Raw genomic sequence first — 23,464 nt, 5'->3', positions numbered from 1 at the left:
GCTGTTATAAGTATTCTACTTCTACAACTTCAGGCTGTTGTCAGTGACTGTTGGTACTTAAATGTTTGAAAAGTAATGTATTATAATTTGCATAACCCGTGTAATCGTGAGCCAACAGGCTATGATTGTTAGGGAGACCTGGGTTTGTGTCTTGTGTGAAACCAAAAGTCAGTTATTTATCATGTTAGGTATATATGTAATGTTCAGACATGTTGAATTAATTTCCTAAGCCTAACCTTAGCGGTATGGCCACTATTTGGTAGGATAATATGTTTCCAATTTGTGAAATATCATACGAACTGTATGCATGACTTCCCATATGATATCAACAAACAGTTGTAAAAGGATATGTTGAGAGAATGGGTTCATCAGTGCTTTTTTGCTATAGACAACAAGCATGCAACATGTAGTAAGCATGCTGGAAACCAAAATAAAGTGCCTAAAGATGCTAAAAAGCTCTGTAGCTGCAGAGTTAGCCAAAGCAAAGCAGCAAGCAAAACCACACCATGGTAAAGTTAGACGAGAGGCAGACATTTCTCTGTTTGGCTGGAAATGAAAGGATCCGGGGAGAGCCGGATGGAGTGACGCGTGCTGTGCTGAAGATGATGTCACAGCAGTTTCACGCCACATCACTATGATGGTCAGCTACGAATCCCACCTTCACTGAACAGGTACTATCCACTGACAATGACATTGAGAAAAGGGCCTGGTACCCGCAGTGAGTTGAGTCGAGTTGAGTTGAGCAGAGCCATTCAGTGGAAATAAAGTAGAAATAATAAGATATTAATCAACTCCTGTAATTAATCTCATTAAGTATATTCAACTGTTGTTGATTATCTATTTCAACAGATAACTTGCAGGCATGCTGTCATTAAACTTGTCTTTTAAATGAGCGCTACATTAAAACTGGCCATGGTTCAGAGTTTATTGTTTTGGTTGTTTGGTTTTTTGTCAGTGTTGTTTCCTTCCTTCTCTCTTCATCTTTCATCTTCTATACATGCTCCACTCAATCTCTCCCTCTCTGTCTTTTACCCAATTCAATATCCTTTATTGGCATGAGCGTTATTATATAAACAATACTGCCAAACTGTCTGGCCGTGTGTCCCCAGCCTCACAGCGCTAGTTCCTGTTACAGACTATATTTACCTGACTGCGCCACAGAAATATCTGACAGCCTCAGATATCTGCCTTCAGTGGCCGACCTGCTCGTTGTAATGGGGAGATTGTTCCTGATTGCATTGATCTGAAACTATATTTAGAAGCCAACAGTGTACAAAACATTTATCAGTGTCTGCGAGCTGCTTCAGCCTTGGAGAATACTCGTGATTTCTTTTTTTCTGCTTTTGGCATTTGTTTTCTGCCTTTTTTATTTGTCTCTGAGGAACAGCAGTGATGTTTCTGTTCAGTGGCTGTGTGTTGTTTTAGGTTTGAGCCCAGTGACTGTGGGAAACAAGGCGAATTCCAATGAGTTCTTGTTCTTCACTTTTTAGAAACTGATGGAGGAGATGGGACGCTTTGCATGTGGGCAATTAGATTCTGCTTCATCAAATATCAATTATCGGATAGCCTGTCAGTGCAGCTTACTGCTGATGTGATGGAGGTTAATAGTAAAATGGCCTTTAAGACTTACAGTAGTTATTTATGTTAGTCAGCTCTGTTGGTTCACTCTATGTTTCATTTAATTCTTTGAAACTTGGAGTGGCATCAGCATAAAGCATCAGCTGCTTTTCAGAAGAAGTATTTAAGCATTTGAACCCTGAGCAAACTGGTTTAAGTTCTTTCAAAAACATGGATACAAAAGCAATGTGCAGCTTGATAAGAAATGTTCCACAATTGCAAGGAATTAGTAGATTTAAAGAGTTGTTTTTCAAGACCTGGGAAAAAAAGTCTAGTGGAAAAAAGAAAAAAGCTAGGGGAATCTATACTATCTATATAGTAGATATATATCACAGTTACATATTCAGAATTATTTTACAGAACTGTTATATTTTAAGCACATTTTCCATGTCATTTTCTTGTTTGTTTTTTTATTTCCTTGTGCTCTTCGCAAATTTTTTTGCCATTTTTTTCATTGCTCATTGCCTTCTTTTCATGTCTCTGAAAAAAACAGGCCAATTTGCTTAGGTTTCAAATGACCTAATGCTGGATTGTTTTGGGGTCACACAATGCTTAAATGTGATTTGACAGACTTTTCCTCCCTTCAGAACCTGGGCCAAACACTGAATACTAAGCTTTTTTTTTCTTTAATAAAAGGTTTATATTTGAGGATTGTTGTAAATTGCGTCAAAAATGCTGATTACTGGCAGCTTTAACATGAAAGAAATCAGTATCTTCAATTTTTTTTTTAGTTATATCAATCTAACAATCGGCTAATACACACATGCAAAATACACACCAACTCACATAACCAATCATATGCAGACACATACAACACACACACACACAGTCATAGATTTTCATCTTACACAGAGGATTAAGATGCCGGGTCCCGTCTTTGCACATTAAGACAGCATGAATAACCTAATCCCATTCTATCCACAAGGGACTCATTTAAATGAAGACGTCAGTTTGTTTCTGCAGAGCTGCCTGGACTTCTGTCACAGCTAAACTTGTACATCTTAATTACTGATTTCATCTAGCGATGAGTCTCAAAGTCTTATCTTTGTTAAAACAAATAAAAAAAATAATCTGCAAGTTGGGGTAAGATAAGTTTGCTTTTCAGATGTAAATCAGTAATGCAAATCCAATGCAAGTATGTTGTTGAGCGCAGTGACATCATCCTAAAGCAGCTGGAATCTTTTGCGTGATGTGGAGTCTAGTTAAGAATTGACTCCATTTACTTTTTATTTCCCACATCTATAAAGAAAATATTGTTATTTTTCCTGTGCGCCAGAACTTCAGTTGAGAATGTTTTTTGGTGAAAAACAAGAAATAGCACATATATGAAACTTGCTTTTACTTAAAAGAAATCTAGTAGAAATCTGTGTATACGGATATTGTCTATCACTATAGTTGTGTTGACATTAAGGCTGCACCTTCCACATGTCTAGACCAAGTTGGTTACCTTTCAGATTGCAAAAGACTCACCTCAGTAACAGTGAAGGACACAAGCAGTTTATCTTTTGCAGCCCTACATACACAATTGTGGAACATGGATTCTGCTGTTTGTTGCAGTTTGCTTGGCTTGTCAACTCTCAAAGTCTTAAATAACAAGTTGTCAGACCAATCAGTAAGCTACCTTGGGATGAAACAAAGGAAGACAGGAGTGAACTACTGTAGCAAACTACTGTTTGTACCCGTTAGCTAAAGAACTTGAAATTTGCCATTTAACCATCACATGTCAAAGTAACGCAACACACCTTCTGCTGCATACTTTGCATAGGGAGATTACAAGATAATGGGTCCCTGGGCACTGAAATGCACCACCTCACATAGGAACAAGACATAAATTTTGCGATGTTTTTGGGGCTCTTTGTTGTCATTATGAATCTTTTTTGTGGTTATGTGCCTCTTTGTGGTAGTTTGTGTCTTTTTGTGGTTATTTTGTAAACCTTTGACATAATTTTGTTTCTTGTGTAGTTGTTTTGTTTCTTTGTAGTCATTTTGTGTCTCCTAAAGGTAATTTTGTGTCTTTTTTTGGTTGCTTTGTGTCTGTATTGGTAGAGTGAGTTCCGTTTTTGTTCTTATTTTGTGTCTCTTTGCGATTCCATTGTATCTCTTTGTCATTTTGAGTCTCTTCCTAGTGTGTGTGTGTGTGTGTTTATTTGAGAGACATTTTGCAAGTGAAGGTCATCAGGCCCTTGAACACTTTGGCTCCTGGGCCTGTGCCCAATAGGGTCGTTCCGTAATCCATACATAATCTGGTATTTGGCCATTTATCCCTGGTAATCGTTTGTTTGCTTGGCTACTTGAGTGTAATTTCCAGGTGATAAATTCAGACATTTTTTTTGGCCTGAAGAGTTCATTTGGGGGGGTGAAGTCAATCTCTGAACTTACTGGCTATTGTCTGATGACAATAAAGTCTCTGGGGGTGAGGGCCATATTTCGGAGTAATCCTGTATAGCAAGCAGATATCTATGACAAGACCTCTCCCTTTGTGCGCCAGTCATTTCTGAAACATGAATAGATATATGAATGCAGATAGAGTTAATATAAAGACTTTCAATACTTTAATATAACACTTTCAATACCTAAACCTTGTCTTGTCACTTATGTTTTCTGTGTACATACTATGCAGATATCTGTTTTAATATTAAAAAATGTTCTTGGTCGGTAAAATCTGTATTTTTATAATCCAATAAATGACAGTGTTTATTGTCTTCATTATAACCACACTGAAGCCAGATATCCCTGCATTTTTCATATTTCTACCTTTATAAAATGGTGACTTAACAATCTTGACCTTCAAAGTATGCAAGCACCCATGTGTTTCATTCACACACGCTCACAGATACACGCTGTCTCCGTGCAGGCAAGGTGAGTGAGGGTTTTTTTCAAGCTTATATGAAACAGGAGGCAGTGCGATGTCCTCGGGGAGCAGAGAGGAGTTGAGTTACACGCAGTTTAAGTGTCTCCCTGCCGCATGGTGTGTTCCATAATGTTACTCCTGCCAACAATAAAGAGCACAGAAGCCTGGTATGCTGAGCTAGCACTTCTTGTTCCCCATTTTTTCCTGTATTAAGGAAGAAAGTTCAAACCCAGAGATGCACTCAAACACTAGAACACATCAGAGGAAATACAACTGGGATGCAGATGACATACTGGCAGAATTTATGTCCGTGCATGTACACTTTTTGTCATAGTTTGTTTAGGGTAAAAATGCACCTAAATACAGTATCGTGCAAACCTCCAACAAAACTGACAAATATAAGCTACTATACCAGGAAACACATAATGTCAAAGACAGCAATAGCTTCTACAATTATGACACATAGACCTCCCGTTAGCAGTGAGTGCTGTAACAGCAGTTTGTATGTATCCATATTGTTGTTAAGTTTTGGAGGACATACGCTTTTAAAATGCTGTTAATGTGTTTCATACAAATTATGGCTGTTTTTGCCAACCAAATCATAAGCTAGCATGCATAACGTAATGCATTTTAAAGTACATTCATTGCAGAGAAGGTGCTAGACAGCTACTGATGAGTACCTGCACTTCTGATGATTGTGCATGAGTACCCAACATGTTCTCATCCTATCTTGTCAAATGTTGCAGTCTACATATTATAAAGTTAGGTATACTTCTGCATCTGTTGTTTTTGCTCCGTGATGCCGCTAACATGATGTCATTACCCTGATGTCACTACTGCAATGTCAACAAATGTACAGGATAGGATGATGTGGCATGTGGATGTGCTTCGGCAACAGCACAGCACATGCAACAACAGCGCGGATATTTAGGTTTAGGCAACAAAGTCACATATGATGGGGATTAGAAGAAGTGGTTTTAGAAAAAAGCATCACATTCACACAGAAGGTGAACTCTGGACTCCTGCATCAAAATCGGGATTTGTGGGATCTATTCATCTCCAAGTCCCTCACGCTCCATATATTGTTATATATGTTGTTACTAGCAGCATTAAAACATGATGCCATCCTGACGTGTTTCATGCCCATGCAACAGCTTCCATCCGGACGTGTTCTCAGGTGATGTGCATATCAGACAGAACCGTCAGGCTCTGTCTGGCCTTCTTCCTCCATATAATAACACTGCAACCAGTTCTGTCTGGCCACTTTCTCACCTGATGCCATGGTTTCTGCACGGATTGAAGTGTGCAGATGTGCTTTTCTCACTGTGATGGTGGTTGGATTTCAAATTTACTAAACTATTGTCAAGTCACTCTGGAAAGCTCGACCTTGGCTGTTGATGAATCATGTTCAAATGTAATATATTTGTCAGTGAGTGACAAAATCAATTTGTAAATTGAATGTTTTACATTCTGTCCATCAGTGAGTGTGCCAAACACTCAGTCATCAATCAGACAATTTGTACAGCTGTTCAAGGTGCTGTAGCCGCAGTCATCTCAAAGGTATTTAAAGTGAGAAAAGTAAAAAACTGTTGAATACCAAAAGGAATTTAAAAAGAGATGCCAAGAGAGTGGCTCTGCTATATATGTCACTGGAAGACAATATCGATGACTGTCAGTCCTTGAACAAGATGAATAGAGATACTCTGCAGTAAAATACAGAGGTGAGATGACGTTGCTATAGAAACCAATAAATGTTTCCATCCTGCACTCCCAGTACTGTAGTTAATGAACCTGAGGAGACAGGATGGGTCTCCCCATTGTTTAGCACTGATGTCGACCTCTGATGAGACCTGAATAATGTCATTGAAATTAGCACAGTGCCCTGACTCTAACTCTCCCCATGGGAAAAATTGTCAGTGTACTGATCCACGGTAATTACACAATACCATAAAAAAAATTACACGATGAAGCCATAGAAGCAGCTGATCAATAAATACATAAACCCCTGATGCATTTAAAGGTCTATACAGCTCACACGGACATTTATATGGTTTCGGTTTGTTGACATTACTTTTATTTTTTGAAATGTATATATGACAATAAAGACATTGCACATCCTCTGCGGGTGACAATACAGAGTTAAATGGAGTGACAAAGGTATGAATAAATCTTTAAACCGATTCATCTCAAACTGAGGAACTCTGAATAGTCTATTAAAAGACAAAAGATGGAATAGAATGGTAAATGATGGAAAAAGTTGGAACAAAAGTTTATTTTAAAAAAAATGTAGACACAGATAAGTAAAATTATCTACTTACTGTGCTTTGTTAGACTTTTCAAATGTTACTGAACATAATAAATCAAATTGGGACAAGGTAACATTTTGAGACATTTGTGACACTTAAAAATTGCATTTGTTTACATCAGTTTTAAAATTATTGTTTGATGCCAACAATGGCCACCACGGACAAATCATATCAGAGTCAAGGTGACACAGAAATTAGCTGGAAAAATGTTATTTCTTCTTTTATGTCTTTAGCATTCTGCACCAAAAAGGCTGGAAAGTCCGCCCCCTAAAAAACAATAAATGTCTAGGAGGAAATCAGGAAAAAGTCTGAGTAGGGCGGAGGTCTGTGTGGATGAAGAGCCAAACAAACACAGGACTTCCACCCAGGAGGCCACTGTTTGTGTCTAATTACATCACATACTTATGTCACAGCCCGATAACTTATGTCATGGACAAAACGTTCTTAACTCATGTCACATACATAATTTGTATAGCAAATGTACTTAATTTAGCCCAAACCATGATCTTTCTCCTAAACCACACCAAGCAGTCTTGGTGCCTAGCTGCAACCATTTTATAATGTTAAAGTACTAGAGTGTAGAGTTTAGGAGGTCGCATTGGCAGACATGGAATATAATCTTTATAACTTTTTTTCATTAGTTTATAATTACCTGATAATAAGAATTGTTGTGTTGCTGTATCTTAGAATGAACTATTTACTGTATATTTACAGTCAGAGTGGGTCCTTTATGTGGTTTCGGCAGTAGCCCAGTACAAACATACCAAAGACTGGCTCTAATAAATGTGGCACATACTAACGTTCTCATATATGTCATGTTGGGAGTCACTGACAAACAGCCTATTCTGTCATTATGAGGATGTGATGGCTAAAGTAATTTAAGATTTTAGTAAACAAGACCGTGTTAAATACCTTGCATTATTGCATTACATAGTGTGCAATCTGAATGAGTGAATGCAACAAGTAAATGTGTTAAAAAGATGAAAGATTACATCTCTGTTCACAGTATTTTCAACATGGTTTCTCAGTAAAAATAAACACCTGTTTTATGTGGAAATAACAAACAAATTTGATTAGATTTCTGTCTCTACACCTTAAATGTCAGCTGATTTAGGGATATAGAGCTGTAAGCTGCTCTTAGAGATTCATGCAGATATTTCAGGCCAGAAAAAATGTGAACGTGCAATTAATTGTTATTCTCCTCAAAAATTATACACATTGTAAGCCATTGAAGCTTCAGGACAGATTTACTTTCTCATCTTACTCTACTGTCAAACCATTTTTAAAAATCTAATAAATGCCACTTTGTGTCTCCTTAAATAAGCCAATGAACCCAGAGCAAAATCATCATCTTGAGCATTTAGATAATTTATTTAAAGTTAACCTGACATATCCTCAATATGTCTGGATGCAAAGTGCAATCACTCGCCAAGCTCTTTATTGCAAGGTCGAACCTGATTATATTTTTAAAGCGCTGGATCAAGAGGATGCAAACACTAATGTCAAAGTTTTGTGGATAAATATAAACAACGCTGAGTTTTTATTTAAGCTCAAATGTCTGCTCTGGTGATTTAAAATTCAACAAATGGTGATCGGAGCACTAAAATGGTTTCAGAAACCCTGACAACTGGCTTGTACGCTTCTTCAGGACTGTAGAACGGTGCCCCCCAGTGTGCAAACACACACAGACACACACAAGTTCTTGCAGTGCAGCCAGGTATTATGCAACAGCAGACATGACATTTGAATGGGAACTCAGTATGTTGAAGTGAAACTCTCGACTGGGTGAATGAAAAACAACATGGTGAGTTGCAGGGTATCATGTTGGATCCTGGCAAGTTGGTACAAGTTAAATCCACAAGTGTAAGTCATGTCTTTATCTCTATCTAACCATCTTTCTTTCTGCTTCATTATCTCTGCACAGTATCTCCCCCCTCGTTGTGGCCTCAATCGCCCTCAGTATTTTTAGAATCTCCTCTTTTTTTAATGCTTCTTGTTCTTCACTCGTCTCAGCATTCATTCCTATCATGTACTTATAAATACTTTCAATCCAAACCTTAAAAGTATCACGACTCTTGCCTAAACTTAATTCCAGTCCCTAAAGTTCATTTTAGCTGGCCAGATCATCATTATTTTTAATTTCTCCTCATTTTTCTAAACTATTGGAAACACTGGTCCTCTTAAGTATAGAAATATAAGAGAACACACTCTTTTTCCATCTCTCTCCCTTTCTTGAGCCAACGCTGGCGTGTGCAGCACTCAACCCTTTCGCGCTTACTCAGCTGAAAGTGTGGATGCGTCGTCGGAACCAAAAAAGCCTCTCTGCATTCCTGTGGCAGCATCTAAAGGAACATTTCAGTAAAAAATCGGCTGTGCCGTCCTAATGAGATCAAGATGGATTATGAGCTGCACTCTGCAGTGAGCTGCCAGCGCCTGACACGGCCCGCCGTGTGCCGGGCTGCTGTTCCCTAAGATGTAAAAGGGCAACTTTTAATCTCATTTCTCCCCTCGTGGAAAGGCATAATAAGTAATCGTGTTACCCATCAGCCCCAACTCTGTGCTCGGGTTATGTGCATTACTGACAGTGAGAAATGATCTGTCTGAAATTTAAACCAGCACTTACCTCTGAAGAGATATATTCTTGTGTGTGTGTGTGTGTGTGTGTGTGTGTGTGTGTGTGTGTGTGTGTGTGAGAGAGAGAGAGAGAGAGAGAGAGAGAGAGAGAGAGAGAGAGGAAAAAAGAGAGGAAAGAAGGAGGATATTCCAGTCAGACAGAAAAAAAGTAAAGTCAAAGGGCATCCGTCTGCATTTTCAAGACAAATCTCCTAAAGTCTGCAGAGCCGAGCAACATTTACTCATCCGTCCAGTTCATCTACACACGCTGACTCAAACAGGAAAATCAAAACCAACACACGAAGAAACCATTCAAATCAGATCTGTTCTGTCAGTTTGCTTTTGAAGCTTTCCAACTGTTTTTTTTTTTTTTGTCCAACATTTGTCCAGCAGCACAGCTTTACTGGACATGAAAAAGATTCATGAGTGTTTTAAACATTGAACTCTGAATCACAAGCTTGTTTCTGTAAACTGTAACTTGAGATCACAATGGGAGCCCAGATAGTGTCACTTATATTAGATGGGATTTAAGTGCCTTGTGGAAATATAAGGCTTGCAAAAGAAGTAGAGAACAAAATATCCGAACAAAAAGCTAGTGCAATAGGAGAGTGTACCCACCTATCTACCTAGTAGTACACCCACCTCATCAACTACCACTAAACCACTGAGGAAACATGTTTAAACAATCTGTTCAGTTTTTGTTTGTCTATTGCACTGTGTAGCTACTGTTGTGACATTTTTTGACAAATGTTAAAATCGATCACATTCGCTTATGAGTGAAGTTAATTTTGATTAATTGTAAATTAAACATTAAAATTAACCCTACCTGTTTAAATGAAGTAAAAATTTATGTTATAAGATTTTGAACTTATCAGTAATAATTCAAGGGCCACTTCATCAAAATTCCGAAAACACACAAACACAAAAACTAACACACAACATACTCTCTTAGTGCTGAAGCCATGCAGATAGTTTTTGTAATTGGAGCTGCTTTCTATTTTTTAAACAAACCTTTGACTGTAATGCACTGTTTCTGGAAAAAAAAATGTTGCCATTGAATTGTTTCCAATCTAATTTTTCACTGCTGTGAGCACAATGATAGTTCTATTCACCTCCATTATATAGTAGAAGAAGAGGATTCTCTGATAACTTTTTATTTGGAAAAAGAAACCCAGATTAGCTGCATGGCTAGTTCGAGGTACAAGAGAAAATGTGTTTTTTTGCAATTTGGGTGAACTGACCCTGAACATCCAACCTTGTAATTATTGCTTTTACTGGCAACGTTCAACGAGGCAATGAAGACACTGATGACTAAATTTAGGGAACGATGGCTGAAAAATAAATGAGCAGCTCAATATTAATTAGTGATTTTAATCAAGTGGTGCTGATGAAGTGACATCTGCTCTTGATGATCTGCTCTGAATGATTCATGGTACTAAATTTAGCTGTATTATCATAGTTGGATTCTGCTTTTTATTCCCACTGACTGAATGTGATACTGAGTAATGACTTCAGGAAAATGTCTCTTTCAAAAGCATAGGAAAAACTACTCCATCTTCAATTAAATCTCCAGATTCCCTTTTTATCGGCTCATTCAGTGCATTAATGGAGTTAAAATCAAGCGCACCTCCAGTCTGTGAACACCATCAGATGAGTCAGTGACAGATCATCAGTTGCAACAGTTTTCCATTCCCCATCTCTCGCTCCTTCCCCATCCTCCCTTCCTCTCTTCCTCCCCCACCAAGGTCCAGTCATCCCTTCCACATCCAGGTCCCAAACATAACTTCCCCTGCACACTCATAAAGCACAATTAACTTCTTTAGCTCCATCTTATAAATATTCATTCGCTCAAGCATGTTGTCATTTTGTTCAAAATGATTGCAATCGAATTAGCATAATTAAACATTATCTATGGTAATGCTGGTGGACGAGCAGCCCCAGCGAGACTCCACAGCCGTGTTTCGATGTGTGTCAGCGCAGCAGAGAAGCATGATGGATAATATAATTATGTTTGGGAGACAATGGGAGCCCTGCGGTATTGTTATTAATGTGCTCTGTTAATAATGCCGCCCCCTACATGAATAGGCATGTCTGCAAGAGGTTTTCTGCTTGTGACGAAGATAGAGGGAGAGAGCATGTTGGTCTGTGAGTGACAGAAATAAATTTAGTGCATGTCTCTTCAAGAAGCACATGCATGAATGTGTGTGTGTGTGTGAGTGCACACGTCTAAGTTTGTGGGGGAAAGTGAGAGAGTGAGCATGAATGGGAGGAAGTGAAAGCTCTGTGTGTTTATGGGTTGGAGCAATATTTCAGGCACACATTGGCTTTTTATTAAATATTGGAAACAGTGCAAAGTACTTCCGAGGTCTGAAAAAGAACAATCATGCTTTATTTTTTATGGACCATGATGTCGTAGTAGTAGCATAATCTCAGAAGTATGCGTCTGAGATGGATAATTGACAATTTCAACATTGCACTTGATTGCATAGTTTTTACTTCTCTTTTTTTAGGAATCAAGCCCATACATTTTTGTTCATGTACTTTTATTTTGCAATTTCTTTTATTTAGCAATTACTGTGTTGAAGGTGAAGTCCTTTTAAAGGATGGCCTTATAGTATGTGCTTAGTTTTGATTGGCTAGTTGACAAAGATTCAACTTTCTATTCAGGCTGTCCTTTCATCAGTTTTCTAAAACACTTTAATGAAGGCCATGTGCTCATACATATTGGTTGAATACTGTAAAGAGTTGACTCTTCTAGTAAGCCTGTTGCTGACTTTTTTTTTCATACTATTTTTTTGTTGGCCATATGAGCACTTTGTTGACTGATGAAGTGACAACACATTTTGTCAACAAAGTATTAAAGTTTATTAAACGTTTTTCACATAGTGTTTCATTCCTATCATGGTCTGTGTGCAGTTTCAGGATCTTTTCTACTCTTAAGGAAAATACTTTACATAGCATGTATACTTTTTGGCATACGATATCAGTCAAGACCATAGACAGTATAAATATATCGGACATAGCCACAGTGACTTCACCCATCAGTCTGTGGATTCCTGTTTTGAAGATTCAAGTTTGGCATTTTGGCCGTCGCTGTTTTTGGGGCCAGAAGTGACGAGTGGTGACCATATTTGGACTAATTTAAACAGGTAAGATGTTTAAACATTTGCACCATGCACAATTGTCATGCATGGGGAAATCAGCTATGAAGACCAAAACCATTTATTTGTACCAGGTGATAAACATGTTTATTTCTGCTGTAAAGTTGGGCATTTTATCATGGGGTTCTATGGAATTGACTCGCTTTTGGAGCCAGCCTCAAGTGGCCATTAGAGGAAATGCAGCTTTTGGCACTTTCTGCATAGGCTTCATTTTTCCTGAACATAACTTCTGACCTCAAAAGCCCTCCAAAACCTTACCATGTGTTTATACTTGTCATGCTGACGTGCGCAGATCTAAAATTATGCCTCCTGTTGCAACCGGGTGAATCCTGAGATGAACCCGTCCAAAAATCCACGTGTTTCTGCACGTGTTTCTCCACGTGCGTTTGGGCATGTCTGTCTGTGGAGAACACTCCCTGTACAATTGAGAGGCGAGTAACTAAACAGAGACACTGGGTGAGTCATAAGGGTGTGTGTTTGAGTGTGTGAGTGTTCCCATCCATTCACCACAATAACACAGACCTCACAGGCCAGCAACTCCGTGCCCAAACCCATCCATCCTGATGACAAGTAGTGTTTACATAGTGATGGTTACTTACAGACAGACAAGCTTGCAGTGAAGTTTGATCTATGTTTTATACTTAGCAGCAGTAAAAGCTGCGATCCACAGTAGTAGAGCTGGCGACCCGGCAGCCCCAGTTAATCTCTTGATCTACTATTGAGTCTTATTTTTCTCATCATTCTTACTGCAAGTGGAAAAAAGATATCTGCCCGTGGAATGAGAAAATTTGTCACTGAAACAGTTTCAAGAGTTGTCATGGATAAAATCGCAGTGTGGTGAAATAAGTGAGACCATTTGTTTTTGACCCACTGGAGAAAACTAAAGGATGATGGCAACTGGAAGTAACTTTGTAGAACTTCATAACCCATTGTTCCTGTCAATTAAGGCCTTCTGCACATGCCCCCTTCATGTCAGAAAGACATGACTGAAGTTAAGCTGGACCGGCATTAAGGATGAATAAAAGTTTGCACAGTTGCACCCATTGGTTGTGCCTGACCCAGCACTTATTGTCTGTCAGGACATTTATTATTTCAAACTTACGATGAAATTTAACAGATAACTTTATAATACTAGACACTGATTATTGTATTAAGTAACTTTTGGAGCTTTTTAAACTTTACAAGAAGTTAAATTTTTCCATTTTATAAATGTACACAAGCTGTCGGAGGCACATAGTTTTTCTCTCTGTCACCTGATGCTGAAGTAATCGGGTGTCAGGATCCCAGGCTCACCTTCACCTGACAGTGAAGCTGTGATGCTAAAACTAGCAGTGTCTCCCTTATCTGTATGTTGCTTATTCTTCCCAACAATCACTGCATTTACAATCAGGTCAGCCTGCCTCCTGACTGTCTCTGATGTATCACAAAGAAAACACTGGACAATTTGATATTTTTGAAAATATTTTTTTATATAAATATATTTTTGAAACTCAGCTTTGTGTCTGCCCTTTTCATTCACACAACACTTGAGCTCTTAGAGAACTTTAGTTCTTTCTGTAAATTTCTTTTGCTTAATTTATTCAAATATTATTTAATCAAATTTAATTTAAAATTAACATCAATTTAGTGTTTCATAACTTGGCGAGCTAGCCAGGAGCTCAGTTTGTGTAAATGAATACATTTGTTTTGGGGTTTAAATTAGATAAATAAATTAAGATGAATTTCATTAAGAATTTAGATGTTGATGTTTCTTGTTCTGTTATTGTTAGTGGTGCTACCAATACAGAAACAGAGAACTTTTTGGGTGTTTGAAAAGATATGGGTCTATCAAGAAAATACTTTCAGTAGTTGATTCTACTAGTTTCTTACTAGACAGTAAACCTGATAGTTGAGTTTAATAATAGCTCCGCTCTAGCAGCTTTAATTTAAACTTTTGCCTTATGTACATTCCCCAGTTTGCAGAAATATACAATGCCAACCTTTTTTCTGGAGATAGGGTGGCTTGAATGCTATTTACTGACAGATCAAGCTATAGGCTTTATTTCACATCTGCTACTTGTGTTTTAAGTCATCTCAAGTACTGCTTGTATTTTGACAGATAAAACTAAGTTGTTGGCTTGACATGACAACCAACCTTATCCAAACACAGCATAGAGAACCACGGCCAGGCTCAATGTAATGCTAAGCATTTTCCAAAACGTGTCAACTTCAATTCATAGCAACCGAAAGCCAGACAGGACGGGATGCTCTTCTCTAAATCTCAAACTACTCCCAAAGCTGGGGATTTAGGGCTGATAGATGAGAAGATTTTTCCATTAACCTCTTGTGTAGCTCAGTTTTGAACCGAGATCCGATGACTTATTGGAAGAACATTTTTTAAATAAATCAAAATGAAAAAACTAAAATTATCCTGCTGCACGGGCTGACATTTTCACTTGTTTGTAAAAAGGAAAAGTCACTGTGCGAGGAACATTAAGTATAGAACACATTGATGTGATGTTATTACTTCTCATTATAGAGCGTTATACCTCATGAGCTGTGTCAAGACCGGTAGTAGGACTTAAGAAATAGAAAAGACAGAATCATGCTGTCATTTCAACTCATGTAATTGTCACAGTTAAGCGACTCTGGCAGCTGTGACACTCACAAATCACAGGTCAGGACTTTAATACTCGGCAGTCAGAGGAAAGAGACAGTCCCAGCTTGTGGCCTGCAGCGCTCCCTCAGAGTTCACAGAGGGCGTAATAAAGGAAATTATACTAATAACTGGCCGGGGGGATATGCATTGCGGGTTATGTAATTGTACTCTATATCAATCAATAAAGTCTTGACCTGGGAAATGAGCCCAGCATTAAGTCTGGGAGTCTGTTCCTTGGCACCTGCTGTGAGCGCTGAAATGAAAACCAGCGTGCAGTGAAGGACTGCAGCAGTGCAGAGGGGTCTGTGTGTGTTTAATACGCTGACTGACAGGACTGCAGCGTGTGCAATGCATGTTGGAGAGGGGGGCAGTCATAATAGATTGTTATATTTCTCCAAAATGGTGTGGCTCACCATAGGCTGTCAAAATAAAAGCTGCACTAAATAACGCACAATAAAAGCACTGCTTTTATGATCACAGATATAGCAACTCATATGTGCACTAATTTCATTACACAGATCCCACAGCCCCCAGTGATAACATGGTTATTATACTACACATTAGCAGCTGGATACTTAATTAGTATACTGAATTGTGTTCGCCCCTTTAGGAGCATAATACACCAGAGGATGTCGGAATTGCTAAGTGGAAAGCCAGCAAATCAGTAAAGCACACTGAACATAAACATGTCAAATGAAAATAGAAACTTAGTGTTTTTGATGTTTGCTTCCTGCAGCTTAAGAGCAGCATCCAAAAAATATTTTAGTTTAAAGTAGTTTTTTTTTAATCCAGTTGAATGTCACTACATGTACCATAAAAAGATAGCAAGTACACATAGTACAGATATTAAATGCTTTCCTTTCATATACTATTAATCAAGTTATAGCATGAGAAAACCCCACAAGGCATGCAGCTGCACTAAAAAAAGAAAAACAGCAGTGGGATACTATAATAAATGTATAACTGCAGCATTTTCACACCACTAAATGTCTATGGAGCTTTTACAGTTATTGTTTTACTCTGAAAATGCTTTTATTGTCTTCTATCTATTTTACTGTTTTTGTTTTATTGTTCTCCCTCTACATATATTCTCTCTTTTGTGTTTATTAGTCTCCCATTGTTTAACTGCTGTTTACGTATTATGAGCTTGTCAGTCACCTGTAAAACACTTTGATCTGGACTGACTTAGTAGTGCTGTCCTCGTAAAAATGTTCTGCCACACAGTAGGTGATGCTTTTTATGTTTATGGATTGTTTTGCATTCACTAAACAAAAGAACTAGATAGTTAGCAGTATAATTATAGTTGCTATTATGCCACCAACATTTTTTTTAGTTGGGGCTTAACTGACATTTTAGAGCATTATTTGCAGCCATTTATTTGTTTATTTCATCTCACATGAGATGGTTGATTTGTGATTTATTTATTCACTTTATCTGCGATCGGTTTGCTGCTATAGCCACTCTACTACTAGCTAATTTCTGGGCCAGCCCTAGACTTTTTGGGGCCCTAGCCAGATATGAGTTCATTTCATTCATTAATTCACATAAATTACTAACTCAGTGCAATTAGGAACAGAGAACCTCCTAAAACAAATTGTACACAAGGAACTTGTAAGACAGCAAACTCAAGAAAATTGCTATTTTCTTATGTAAAATTTGAAATCTAAACTATTACTTATACTATGGCTTAGCTGAATAGTTGGTGGTTACTATAACAGATGTTTATCCATATTGCCCATTATGCCTAGCTAATCAATATTTTAAATATATGATCAATGGTCAGTGTCAATCCATTGCTTTCCATCCTGTATTATAGATCACAGGGTTGGTGGATGGCTCCAACAAACCGAGACTTTCACATGCTCGCTTATCATCTGAAGTGATGTTTCTTTTTCTACACCTTAGCACGTGCTTCTTCTACCTAAACCCAACCACCTGTGCCTTTGTTACCTAATGCTAACCATCCGTGCCAGCATGTGCACTTCTTGACCTCCCAGCATTGATTGCTATGTGCTTGCGTTTCTTAAAAATAACCATGTGCAACATAATCCCATCATGTGCTTGTGTTGACATCATGATAGCAGTATCCTGGAAAGTAAAGAGCACACACAGAAGGATAGCTTGAACAGAATACGTAGACATGGAAGTCGACTGCAAAGCAGCAATATTTGACCTGAACCTGTTGGTTTGTCATGGTATGGACAGCATTTCAATTATGTATTGCCTTTTGATTTGGACTTGGATTTTTTTGGCGCAGTGCTTTTCCGGAATCTTTGTGAACAAAGGAAAAACCATAGACTGTTAAAATAATGGCTGTGTCTCTTGTGTGTCTCTGGTTGTGTCTGAGTGTGTATGTGCACCTATGTGTGTGTGTCTGTGTGTGTCTACTCATCTCTCTCTCCTATGTTTATACACAATTGACAAGCATCATGGAAGCAATGGATGCACATTTTATAATTTATCATAATCAGATTATTTATATATCTAATATATCCTTTATATCATTCATAGAGTATTTAGTGTGTTTTCCTTCCAGATTTCCTCACATTTGTGGAAACTATGGTTGCATTTAGGCCCAAGTCCAATCAGGAAGAATAAGAAAAGAACCTATTACGGTGGAAATGCCTAAATATAGTTATTCTTTGGCACTCATTTGCTTGATTGACAGGTTTCTCTCTGCTTATCACCCTCAGCTATGGTATCTGCTGCGGTTGTTTTGGCTTCAACAACTGACAAAAATGGCAGCAGGCAGTACACCCAAACTCAAGCCTTCAAAATTTCCTGTCACAAACTTGTCAGCAATGTCAAACAGAACCTCCATATTTTTCCAGTTGGAGCGGCTGTTTGCAGGGATTGAATCTGTAACCTTTGGGTTACAGCGTAGTCTTTCCTCATAACCACAAGGCCAACTGGTCTCCAACTAACACTGAAAAACTCCACTGAGAAAGGTTGAAAAAGGTCAGAGCTGAAAGGCCCGGTCAAAATGATTGTCATAGTTTTGCAGGGAGAAATCTTTCACTTCTTTATAGGTCAACCAAGTGTTTCTTTTAAAGGTCAGAAATGTATGTCTTTTCTCCCTTCTTTCCTTCAAAGCCCCAGCTCCCTTTTCTGATCTCTATGACACATAAAGTGGCGATAAAAGTTTCAGCATCATAAACCGTCGGGCCAAGTTTGAACTTTATGCTGGCTGGAGTCTTTGGGAGCTGATGGTGCGGAGATACGAGTTAGTGGAACGAGCCACAATGCCACCATTACGCAAACTGTAATAATCTCTCCGTCAAATCAAAAGGGAGGAGGGAAAAAATCTAATAAGCATATTAACGATGAGAGAAGAGTGAATTTTAATCACAGATAAGGATTTTATCAGCCTTTTGTGGGCATAAATCTATTCCACACTTTAGCCTGTCTGGAAGATATTACAAACTGGATTGAGCTTGTATGAGACAGAGTGTGGGGGAAAAAAATCAGTTCATTATGACAACATTAACTCCAAATCCATTTGTTTTCCATGCTAAAAGGGGTCTGGAGCAGAATACAAATCCAATCTGCTCTGAATAATGAAATCATTAATATCATTATAATAAAATAGCGGGTTATCTTTTGAATGTTTTAAGCTTTTTTTCTTTTTAAAGTACCCCCCCCCCCCACCACCACCACCACCACCACCATCATACAAAGATGGCCTGAAGAGTCAAGTCTGTAATTAAGACACATTAATATACAGCACCTAACAGACTGGCTCAATTACCACAACGGCTATTAAATTATATTGGAGCGAGGCAGTGGAAGCGGTGGTGTTCGTTATGGAAACTGCTATCTGCATATTTTCATGCCTTTATGAACATATAAAAGAGCCACCAGGAAGGAAGGAAGGATTCATATCTTCATACTAGACAGTGTTTGAATGGTTGCTTTAGCCCTTTAGGGCACATTTTGAGTCACTATATATTAATGAAAAGTGTATCGAATTTAACTCAACCTGACAGAGCTATCGCTAAAAGAAATCCACTAGATGTCACAACAGTTCAGTTTGCCTGCTACAAGAAGTTAGTAAAAAGTAAAATCACACCAGGCACGCGGTAGGATCAAAAGTAGGCATTTTATTTCAACAAGTTATAGTTTCTGAGGTCTTACTGAACAAATTTATGTAATTTTACACAAAAAATAAAAGTCTGATAGGGGTCAAATCATTTTTTATAAACACACTAACGTTCAATTTGGCCTTCCATGGTAAAGGAGGTGAAGTTATGTAAATACAATTAAAATTGACTCTTTGCAAAGATAGAAATAAAATTCAGATCTCTTATTGTTGTTAAATGACACATTTAATGTTAATAATTATATGTCAGATGAATATATTTAAGGAGTATGACTTTTTTTACTGTCTAAAACCATGTTATACCAAATGCTTAAAGTTGGCTTACTATGGCAAAAATAAACTACATGTCTACTTGTCGCTTTTCAATGCGATAAAGACTCAAACCAAGATTTATCTGATGAGTGACTTTATTCAGTGAACATGTATGAATACAACCACTAGCGCAGGGACATATCAATACACAACCTTACATAGAGATGACAAGACTCCACAAGTAGTGAAGGACATGCAAGAAAAAGCCGACAATTCAAACAAGCATTCAGCCTCCTGTGTATATTCAGGCAGCAGAGCAACTGTTTCATTTGAGCTGTGGAGGGATCGAAATGGTCCAGTAGTGCCACGGAGTTACGCAATGTTAATATGCACTTAAAGTGAAATGTATGTGGCAGACAGTTTCCCTGGAACATTTACACTGCTGTAATTTGGGGTTTGAAGCATATTTAAGAGGCCTCAGACGTGGTGTCCACACAGTAGGGAGTGTGGATATGTTTAAGTCATTACCACACATTTACCCAGAGCCTGAAGTAATCCTTTTCCTGTGTTGTGGCGCCCCCTGTGGGATGATTTTATTACTGTGGTGTGCAGCAGTAGTTTCTAATCATTTATCTTGGCCAGTTGTGACCAGTTGTGTTTTTTTTTCCCCCTTGCATTACCAGTCCCGTAGAAGTAAAATTGTCAGTAATTGTAGGTTTAATTAATTATTAAGTGTGACTAGAGTATCACCTGGTTCACTTTACCAGGTATAAGTTAAAGGAAAACTTAATCTCCAAATGACCATTTGTAAGCCAATTTCTTATCCAGTGTTATGTTGAATTCATGAAGAAAACCTTTTCTTGCATGCCTCAATGGTGAATGAAGAATCCAAAGACGGACAAAATTCTTGACTAACTGAAGTAAAAAGGGTCCATGTTTAGCAAAGCAAAACTATATCAAAACATCCTTTTACAAACTCTCACACAACTTGTGCAGTATAATGCATGTCTCATTTATCAAGTTGTATGCTAATTATCTCCAAAACACATGCATATTCGCTTAAACCCTCCCAGCTGGCCACTAATATCGTTAGATGTTGGTATATGGTTAACTCTGGGTTGTGACATCTGGTGACCAAAATTCAATGTAAAGACAATGTCCAGTGCCAACGTCAATGTAGGACATACGAGTTGTACGTCTCTCTAATGTCATATTGATGTCCCAGCCCATTCTCATTTCGAATCTGTCAAACAGCACACCATTATAGGTGTTTTTGGCATACGAGTGTGACACCAAAGGCTACCTGTCCTTATCCACATGCAACGTGCACGTACTGTGTCACATGAGAACGCTGTTGGACAGAACCCGTGGCGTTGATATTGTTCACTGGCGGATGGTCACTAGGCCACAGGCATGTCCAAATGCAACACGCAGGGGCGGCATCAGATGACAATGCAGCCAGAGGCGTTGTTATCATTCCCTGAAAGACAGTGGGTGTGTCTTCACCTTCAAGTCATTGTGGAGACTCGACAGAATTCCTCCTTTCTTTTCCCATGAACAGGCTTTAGCAAGAAAGCTTTAGATAAAGATCATTCACTTCCTTGTATCACAAAGTCCTCAGGATGAACATTCAGAGGACATAGCTTGGAGTTAACAGGAACTCTCAATTCACCAGTAACTCCACTGATAAAATCAAGCTCCTGCCAAAAGAAATTTATTGTGATATATTTTTACAATGAACTCTAAATCCATTTTGAACACAAACTATAAGCACCTTAGTGTCACCTAAAGTAATGCTGAAGGGTAAAAAAATATTGTAGGGTTCATGACTCTAATCACATTACCACCTAATAGCCATGAGAGGGCAGCACTAAACTATAATATGAAAATTCATTGAGGTAACCGTATGTCCTGTACCAAAGGCCACTCTGCACAATGAAGTAGGCTAATATAATACAAACATAAGAATATGTGCAAACAAAACCTCTGCAATGACATTCTGTGTTGCAGTAATCCACTGAACTAAACCAAAACAACACAATATAAAGTGTGCACAAGTACCTTCTTGCTCCTGTACAGTCCAAAGCTAATTTTAAGATTTATATATTTGAAGAATCTTGAATCACAAAAAAGGAAACCCACCAAGCCTTGCATCAAGATATTGCAAAGTGTTTCTCAAAGAGTAGACGTGACATTGCTTGCCACTGGCTTGACGAAAGAGAGTTCAGATTCAAAAATCAAACAATAAATCTCTTGTTCAGACAGATATTCCCTGTGTTGGTCATCAGGAGACACTGTGTGGCTCTGAGTGCTGGCAGTGATGCAGCTGTTCCTCTAAGCCTGTTCCATCTTTCAGGTCAAACTGTTAAATCATTCACAGACAAACTCTTTAGTCGGATGTGTTTGAAGTTTATTAAAGTACAAAGTCAGACTCAGTTCAGATATGTGTAATCACAATTTCATACTTGCAATTTGATAGCTCCCATCATATCATTAATTGGAGTGTATGTTAAACAGTTTATTGAGAACAAATAGTGTCAGCAGTGATGCTAGGCTAATTTACATAATTTTAAAATGACTATACACATACTGTATGTATATCATGTGTTATTTGGAATTTATTTCTCATCTTGTCAAATGGGTTGTATATGCGTAATTTGTACATGTTTAACTGTATTGTGTGTCTTTTTGCCTTGGTGTTGTATGTATTTATTATTCTAAGATGCCTAATTACCAGGAAAGGGACTACTGATGAAAACTAACTTCAGCTAACTCAGGTGTATTTATTTAAATAAATAAGATACAAAACTACATCTGAAATATTTTATTACTGGATTTGGGTTCTCCCAGCTCACTGTTTTAAAAATCAAATTTATTTAATTTCCATGTGTCAGCGGGACCCTTGGTCACTTCTGTGTTTCACACATCACGCACGTGCACATTTTTTCATCTATATTTGCATCTAAATATTAAATTCACATGGTACTCTTGTGACATGATTGTATCATGATGTCAACCTGTGAAATTCAGAGTGTCATCGCTGCAGTAAAAAGGCATCATCCATCATTTTGACTGAGGACTGACAGGATATTTCTCCAGCTTTCAGGGAGAATATTCTGGAAAATTAAAGTGTAGTGAAATTTGTTGAGGAAGTATGGAATAATCATCACCTTGTCAACATTTCCATCCAGCACAGATTCTGCTGCAATGGACGTGCCAAGATTATGACTGTGTGAGTGTGAGTGTGTGTGTGTGTGTGTGTGTGTGTGTGTGAGAAAGAGAGGGGGAAGACAAATAATCAAAAACAAGGTAGGCTTATTTACCATGAATAACGCACAAAAGCAACAACACAAAAAAAGAGAAAGAATTCAAAACATGTAAAGTAGGAATGTCTTTAAAAGAACTTATGAGAAAGAGAAGCCACTAAGAAAATAAAGAAGAGGGTAGCCTGGAGGCCTCGTGCTGTGTCTGTCAGCTTCTGTTTGAAAGGTGGCTCAGCTCGGCTAAATGGTTCTAATTTACGAGCTCGAGGTCTCAGGTGGGCTGTATGTTAACAATTGTCTGGCTGGCTGGGGAGAACACACTGGCTGTCTGGCCTGGGTGCCAGCCAAATGCTATTCATCACACACTCCCATAGAGAAGCACACATTCTCCTCCAGCCGACCTCCTCACTGTAAATCTACCAGACGCTAAAGACATCCAGAGGCAGCCGTGTGTGTGTGTGTGTGTGTGTGTGTGAGAAGACTGTATATCTCAATACAGCTCTGTCTCTATTTATATTCTTTTAACCTCCATGATGTATTTGATGCCTAAGTTTCAGCCTGACAGTGATTCACACAGCTTGACTTGGCTGATGAGAGCCGGTTAGAAGTTTCAGAGACACAATAACAAGTTTGTGTCTTTATTTATTGCCCGTATACCGTAAAT

The sequence above is a fragment of the Plectropomus leopardus genome, chromosome 12 (assembly GCF_008729295.1).
Source record: "Plectropomus leopardus isolate mb chromosome 12, YSFRI_Pleo_2.0, whole genome shotgun sequence".
In the NCBI taxonomy this organism is placed as follows: Eukaryota; Metazoa; Chordata; class Actinopteri; order Perciformes; family Serranidae; genus Plectropomus; species Plectropomus leopardus.
Note: the sequence above shows the minus strand (reverse complement) of the source record.